The sequence below is a fragment of the Engraulis encrasicolus genome, chromosome 18, assembly GCF_034702125.1.
Source record: "Engraulis encrasicolus isolate BLACKSEA-1 chromosome 18, IST_EnEncr_1.0, whole genome shotgun sequence".
Classification (NCBI taxonomy): Eukaryota; Metazoa; Chordata; class Actinopteri; order Clupeiformes; family Engraulidae; genus Engraulis; species Engraulis encrasicolus.
In genome coordinates, this window is record NC_085874.1 from 21395441 (window position 1) to 21403995 (window position 8555).

Below are 8555 nucleotides of genomic sequence, written 5' to 3' on the forward strand. Positions count from 1 at the left end.
CAATGACATGGTGGCAACTCTGTGAATTTAGGCAAGTACACATAGTTGAGATCACCTGAGTTCAAACCGAGCATCAGAATGGGGAAGAAAAAATATTTAAATTACTTTCAACATGACATGGCTGTTGGTACCAGAGGGTCTTGGTTGGGGTATTTCAGAAACAACTGATCTACTGGAATATTGAAGTTATTGTGATACACATAACTTACTAAAATCTTATTCTGTTCTCCAGGTTTTGGACCAACCAGCTCTCCAGCTGCATCACTGAATCGGTGGAACTGCACAAACTACAAGTCTGCTGTGCCTCATGCATACTCCCGGTCGACCACAGTGCAAGATTTAACTACTTATAACAAGGGACAACATGGCATCCCCCACATCCTTTCCCATGGTGTTGTCTCAATGTTTTTGAAGTATCTGGTTTGTGTGTGTGTTTAAGTTACTACTTCTGACCACGTACTATCAATAGGTGTCTTAACACTTCAGAGTAACAAGAGAAAAATACAAATCAGAGCAGGCCAAATTATAAGTAAAGTTCATAAAGGTTGGAGCAGGCTTCACCCAACAATTTTTCTCTTCTTTTAAGGGTGCTGACTAAAATATTGTAAAACTGAACAATGAAAAAAGGTTGCATCATGCATAGGTTTCTTTATTACACAGACGCGTTTCGGCGTTCTGCCTTCCTCATTGTAATAAAGAAACCTATGCATGGTGCGACCTTTTTTCATTTTTCAAATTATAAGTAGCACATTTACACCCTACTATAGTATCACAAGGGATTGGTGACTTTGGTGAATAAAATAGGAAGCAAGTATATTTCAGCCCTTAAGACTCAGAGAGAGAGGAATTAGTTAAATGCGATTTAATGAGAAGATGATTGACTATGCATTTAACAGAAGGTAGACAGTCTTTGGTGTAGGTCCAATCATCAGCCCGGGTCTTCTTGCGCCAGTAGAGCCTGATGTAGCTGTGCAGCAGGAAGCGGACCTTTAACCCCGCAGACAGGTAGACTGGACCAACCTGGTGGTGGTGGGGATGGAGGAGCAAATTTTTAACCACCCGAACCTGCAACAGCAAGAGTTAGACATGTCACTATAAAGGGAAGTGGTGGTTGCTGATTGGCTCTGCAAAATGACATGTGGCATTCGAATCTTACTAGCAGAACTAGCGCTGGCTACTCTCCTCTAAATCAACACAAAATGTGAAGTTATTGTGTGCCTTAATAATGCAACATGTGCAAATGTTCAAGATGCAACAGTATGTATACATTTTATTTTTAAATGATTGAATGAATGAATGATAGCTTGAGTTGTGACTCCTTGCATTTTGTTTTAAAAACAATTCATTCTGTTAAACATTCTTACGCAAAGGACTTTTCCCTATTTGAATGTCATACAAAATTGAAATTAAACATTGAGTGTTTGCTCCTTATTTTTTGTTTTGTTTTGTTTTGTTTTAACTCAACACGAGCCATTTGTTAAAGGTCTCACGGTTTCCCCTCTTTGAATGGTATACATTGTATAGTAGCAGTAGGATAACATTATCTGTAAGTTTTGACTGATACGCCCAACCCAAGAACAACGTGGACTGGAGCTAAGGTGGGTCGTCCAAAAAACAGAGTTCATGGTGTTAAAGAAAAAAGCAGAGGTTCATCAATTGGCTCTGATTTTCCCCCCATTGTTTTCATGGTCCTCTAAACACATACGTGGGGGAGGGGAATGTGTTGTAGTTAGGGGATTGACACTATTTCACCCCTGAGCGCACTGTTTGATGAACTGCAGTCACTATATAGCAGGGGAGGGGAACTTTTTTTTTTCATTCAAAGGGCCGTTGAAGTCCTCCAAGGGCCTCATTATTAACACGAACCAGGATTTCCCCCGACCCCTCTCTAAGCCCGCCCCTTATATATAACTGAACTCTATTGCAAACGTAATTGGTAAGAGTCCTTTACAAAATGTGTTATATTTCATGTGAAGCGGCATAACATTAAACTCGGGGGCTGGATAAAACAGACACAGGTTCCCCACCCCTGCTGTAGGCCTAGGCTACAAAATGTATTGAACAAGCTTGCTATTGAAAATTAGAAATTAAAATGTTGGCTGAGCATGGAGCAGCAAACTAGGCTGTGCAATTTGCCACAAGCCATGACGTGAATTCCATTGCCATAGTAGGCTACTGAGTACTGAACATTGGGTTTTTTTTGTTGTTGTTCTTGTTTAACAGTGGTTCCTTCCAGAAGCTGCATGACATTGGTAGGGCCCATGGCTTGACCAACTCGGCAATGCAATACATGCAATTATCTATGGAAGTGCTAGCTGAAGCAATTGTAGCCTCCCCTCATGTCAGTATCAATGACGTCTAGGGGTCTCTTCTATGACTAGTCCGGTTTCAAAAGATTGGAGCTTGTTTGAAAACTACCTAATGCAACATAGGCTAACTACTTTCCAAGCATACAGTTTAAAGGTGCTTGGACACACACAGGAGGCGTCAGGACCCTGTTGCTGGGTATGTGTGCAACAGACACGATGCCAAAGAAGCTAAAAGCACTAGTAAGCCACAGATAATTATGTTGCCAATACTGGACTTCATAAAGGGACAGAGGGGGCAAACTTCACCTGATTGTGTGTGACTCCTCCATATCGGTCTTCACAAGAAAGAGAGATTGCGTCCTTCTGCTGCCTGCCTGTGCTGTGGTTAGATCCACGTTGTTTTCAGTCAGTCCTGGCGAAGCCTGATTGGTTGGCAGTAAGCGATGTTTTGATTGGCTCTCACCCTATGACCCCACCCCCCGTCAAAAGAGGGCCAAAATTCGTAGACTTGTAAAAGCGATCCACACTTGTGTGCTTGCTGCTCCGAGCAGGAAGAGGTTCGCACAGCATGGCAAAACAGATTCACATTTGTACACACTCCTACTGCCACACAACTACAAAACATTTATACAGGTACGTTTTATATTTTAGGAGATGCAAAATATGTGTGCAGATCTACAAAATTAACCTGCAGATGCAAGATGTTTTTTCCACAAATACATTGTATCTGGCACGTATGTGAAATTATTCTGCACATCTGGATTGTATTTCTGCAGATACAATCTTTTAGGCCTTGTTCTAGTTCCATAGCTATTCTATCATCTGTCTTTTACATCAGTGGTTCCCAACCTATGGGTCGGGACCCAACCTATGGGTCGCCGAAGATCCACAGAGGGTTGCGAAGCCTTCTTGATTTTAAGGGGGTTAATTTTAAATACCCTAAATAGCCGATGTTGCATAAATGACAAAGCTTTCATTTAAATAATATATGCATAGAAGCAACAAAACATTTACTATATATTTGACCAAAGACGAATATAGGAATAAAATCACTAAAATGAGTTTTTCGCAGGAAACAGAGGGTATTCATGTGACTCTCTCTCGTGCAGGCGCTCGCACGGTTGGGTCACCAAAGCTTACAATGGTAAAAACATGGGTCCCTGAAGAAAAAGGTTGGGAAACACTGTTTTACATGACTCTCTCTTCCTCCATCTCTGTGTACTGTATTGTACTATTTTGCTCCATTCTCTTTCTCCTTCATGTGGTGATCTCAGTGTCCTTTCCCCCCGCTCTCTCTCCTTCCGTTCTCCTCCTGTCTCTCCGCCTTTATCTATGTGTCACTCAGTTTCTCTTTCTATTCCTATCAAATTCACCGGCACATCTCAGGGGGTGACAAGACAAACGGGCCCTTGTATTGATATAGCTGTCATTCCTACAGTAGGATGTCAGATCTCACGGACACCTACATATCACCAGATACACACATGTTCACATCATGCAGTGCACACAGGAATACATCGCACCTGCAGAAACATACCGTATGCACATACATACATACGATACATACATAGCCTACATGCTGTACATGCATACATACATAATACATACGTACATACATACATACTGTACATACATACATGTATACATACATATTGTGCACATTCACATGGAAGTATATTGTGAATTTTGTAAATTGTAAGATGCACACTTGCACACACATGCACGCAGGCACGCACGCAGGCACGCACGCACGCACGCATGCACACACGCATGCACACACAAACACACCTTTAGCCAGAAATCAGCAAGGAAGAATACACTATAGTCTCTGTGTCTGTTTCTTCCCTTTTTGCTGCAGGCTTTGTAGTGAGAAGCCAATGCAGCAGTGAGCTTATTGAACCTTTTACTAGGTTCAGTAAACATGGATGGCTATTTGGAAAGTGCACCTACTGTAAAATACTCTGGGTGTTTATAATTGTGTGTGTGTGTGTGTGTGTGTGTGTGTGTGTGTGTGTGTGTGTGTGTGTGTGTGTGTGTGTGTGTGCGTGCGTGTGCGTGTGTGCGTGCGTGCGTGTGCGTGCGCGTGTTGAGGCTGAGTGTGTGTCATTTGAGTGTGCATAGGGAGGGCCAGTAGATACACAAAGTTAAACTGAGTCAACAAAGCTAAATAAAATATAAAACAGTAAAATAAATAAATAAATAAATGTGTGCACTTTTTCCAATGTATATATGAGTTAGGATAATACTTAAACAGAGTTACAGATAGGCCTGTCATTAGAAACGTTAAACGAAAATATTATCAAGCATTTAGCAGTGGTAGACATACGAGACACATAGTCAAGTCAAGTCAAGTTTATTTATAAAGCACATTTCATATGGCTTACATAGACTCAATGTGCTGTAAGATTAAAAGGAGGAAAAGTAGAAAATTTAAAAACAGCACTAAAACTGAGTGAAAATATAAACATATATAATAATAGGTAGAAATAAAACAAAATAAAACCCATTGCAATGATAAGACCTTTTAAACACCAAACACTAGACTAGACACATAGTCTGCAAGGGCCCAGAGCAAAATAAATAGAATAAAAGTAAAATCAAAGTAAAAAAATAAAACACATAAAAGCCCTTAGGAAATAAAACAATGTCAATAAAAATCAACTCAACCAAAAGCTTGTGTAAATAAAAACGTTTTAAGACCCTTTTTAAAAGCGGGAGTAGAAGTCACTGACCTTAGTTCTAGGGGGAGGGAATTCCAAAGGGTAGGGGCACAATAACTAAAAGCACCATGTGCAGTGTTGGTGTTAATTTTGGGGACGCATAAAAGACCTTTATTTGATGTTCTCAACGAACGGGTAGGATGGTATGGAGGGATGATGTCAGAGATGTAGGTAGGGGCCAAGCCATTTACTGCTTTAAAAGTGATCAGAAGTATTTTAAAATGTATTCTTTGTTGTACAGGCAGCCAGTGAAGAGATTTCAGAATTGGGGTGATGTGTCCAAATTTGGATGTTCTTGTCAGTATTCTGGCAGCTGTATTCTGAATGAGTTGGAGTTTGTTGAGTGCCTGTTTAGTGAGCCCGGCATATAGGGAGTTGCAGTAATCAAGGCGGCTGGAGATAAAAGCATGAACTAACTTTTCAGAGTCCTGAGGAGACGAGAGGCCACGTACTTTAGTAATATTTCGCAGATGGTAAAATGCCGTCTTAGTGATAACAGATATATGTTTGTTAAAATTAAGATCTGTATCAAGGGTCACACCCAAATTTCTGACATCATCACAAGGTATTACCTGAAGGGGGGCTAAAAACGTACAAAGATGTTCTCTACGAGCCTTGGGGCCTACAACTAAAATCTCTGTCTTGCTGTCGTTTAACAATAAAAAATTCTGACCCATCCAGTTTTTGATGTCTGAGACACAACTTATTAGGTCATTTACTGGACTGGGGTCGTCAGGGGAAAAAGAAATGTACAACTGGGTATCATCTGCATAGGAGTGATATGAAAGACCATGGTGCCGGATGATATGCCCAAGTGGTAGCATATATAAATTAAAAAGCAGAGGGCCCAGGATTGATCCCTGAGGTATCCCATGAGAGGTATCCATAGAGTCAGAGAAGAAATTGTTAATAGTGACAGAGAAGGATCTCCCATTTAAATAAGAAGTGATCCAGGCAAGGGCACTACCGCAAATGCCGATTTGATCTTGTAGTCGTTGGATTAAAATCGTATGATCCACAGTGTCAAACGCAGCACTTAAGTCTAGAAGAACCAGAACAGATACTTTATGGTTATCAGTGGCCATTTTAAGATCATTGACAACTCTGATCAAAGCAGTCTCTGTACTATGATTCACACGGAATCCAGATTGGTAGGCATCGAAAAGGGAGTTGTGGGACAGATAAGAGTAAAGCTGCTTGTAGGCAACCTTCTCAAGGATTTTACCTAAAAATGGTAAGTTTGAAATGGGCCTATAACTCTCAAAAGCTAAGGGATCAAGGGTATGTTTCTTTAACAGAGGAGTAACCAATGCATGTTTAAGACAGGAAGGGAAAGTACCAGAGAGGAGTGATGAATTAACAATATTTAAAATGTCAGTAGCTAAACAGCTGAAGACCTCTTTGAGCAATTTAGTAGGTATAGGGTCAAGGGAGCAGGTAGCAGAGCCTAGCTGTCGAACTATCTCTCCTAACTCATCTTGATGAATAGGAGTAAAACTGGGGAGACAGGCTTGGCTGGGCAGAAATTGACATGGAGAAATGTAGCTGACATCAGTATTAGACGGTATGATATTGCTCCTTATAGTTAAAATTTTATCACTAAAAAAAGTTGCAAACTCATTGCATTTCTCTACAGAGTGGAGCTCTGTAGGAATTGTAAGTGGAGGGTTGATAAGTTTATCAATGGTATTGAACAGTATTTTAGTATAATCTTCCTATTGACTGCACGTACTGTATAAGCATGCATGTGTGTGTGTGTGTGTGTGTGTGTGTGTGTGTGTGTGTGTGTGTTTGACATGTGCCTCAATTCTGTGTGAATGGGAGGAACTTTGTGCTTTGTATGTGTGCGTTCTCAAGTATAAACATACTTCTATCAGAAGTGTGTGTGTGTACGTGTGTGTGTGTGCATGCCAGTGTGTGTGTGTGTGTGTGAGTGTGTGTGTGCGTGCGTGCGTGCGTGCGTGTGTGTGTGCTTTGTGCTGGTGTGCGTGCACGTGTGTTTGTAATGATGCGCCACGATCACCAAAGGGAGGTCATCGGTCATATATTGAACAGTTGGGCCACCTACAAGGGACTGTACATCGCGCGTCATGGTAGCATGGTAGCGCTAACACTGCAAGAGCTGCGCAAAACGGACAACTTTACCTCCATTCATGACAAACGTTTTAAAACAGACTGATTGGTCCTGACACATGATCAGTGCGCTACATTGGGAGATCTTATCCATCTCTCATCAAATTCGCCTGATCTTACATTGTTCAAAGAGTACAATGCATAAAAAATGACTACTTTAGAAATTGGATGTTCATTTGATTCATTTATGGATACCTGCCATTCATCTAAACCTCTGAAGTTCCAACCAGTGTGTACTGCTCTAAATAACTGCAATTACTCCTGCAAAGTAATTGCGCTTATTTTTGGTATTTTTGTATTTTTGATTGATTTTTGGTTGCCATGTACATAAAATGTGGTGTACAGATCTGTGGACTGTCAAAAAGAAAGGCCAAACAATTAGCAAAATTGTCTTCTGTATCTTGTATCATTCGGAGCCTCTTCATCTGGAAACGCAGGTGCCACCTTTATCCTTAGGACATCATGAAGAGAAGATTTTAGTGCTGAATAAGACTCCTTTTAAGCCAAATTTGAATCGTGCCACGATAAATGTATACCTGTGAATCTAAATAACGGTGCTTTCATACCAAACATTCGCGTTCGCTTAACGTGTCCGGGAGCGTTGCTCAGTTTTCCCTTTCACACTAAAACAGTCACCGTTCACGTTCTATCAACGGGCAGCAGCAATCATTTTCAATGGGGGACCGCTCATTGGATGCGCAGGACTCGAGTTCTATTTTCAAGGAACATAGCGGACATGTCCGGTTTCCTGCTCGCGGGCCCGGATATGAACCGCGCTTACACCACGCACCGGTGTGCAAGACATGATCTATTCTCATATATTCTAAATGTTTTGGACTGAAACCGGATACCTCCGGACACTTTAAGTGGACATCTTGCGCTTGCAGTGTGTATGCACCGTCAATAAGTAAAATGTGTGTGTGTGTGTGTGTGCGTGCGTGCGTGCGTGCGTGCTTGTGTAATCTTGCTTTGTTCTTTGTTACTCCCAGCTGGACACCCTGGTGGGTGAGTAGAGGCTTCCGTGTAAGTGATGGCTGAAAAGGGCTTAATTACAGCCGCCTACTGACAACGTATCAGTGCTGTGAATATGACAGCGGACTGTTGTAGTATATTTGTATCTGTGTATGTGTGTCTTTGAAGAGTGTGACTTGGTGTGTGTGTGTGTGTGTGTGTGTGTGTGTGTGTGTGTGTGTGTGTGTGTGTGTGTGTGTGTGTGTGTGTGTGTGTGTGTGTGTGTGTGTGTGTGCGTGCTTGAACTTCCCCACTCCTGAATACCTCGAAGTGCAGCTGAAGCAACTTCCTTGAACACCTTGTACCTTGAACGTAATTACAGCACTTTCCTCCCACAGGCTCCTCGGCCCCTACTGTGTACCACACACACACACACACACAA

The 8555-nt window shown here is 41.6% G+C and overlaps 1 long non-coding RNA gene across 1 annotated transcript; it reads right to left on the reverse strand.

Moving 5' to 3' along the window:
• Positions 1-847: 847 nt before the first annotated feature.
• Positions 848-2973, reverse strand: LOC134469160 (uncharacterized). Its single transcript, XR_010038939.1, has 2 exons — positions 2616-2973; positions 848-1065 (listed from the first exon to the last, which is right to left on the reverse strand). It is a non-coding gene; the product is annotated as an uncharacterized LOC134469160 (long non-coding RNA).
• Positions 2974-8555: the final 5582 nt, after the last annotated feature.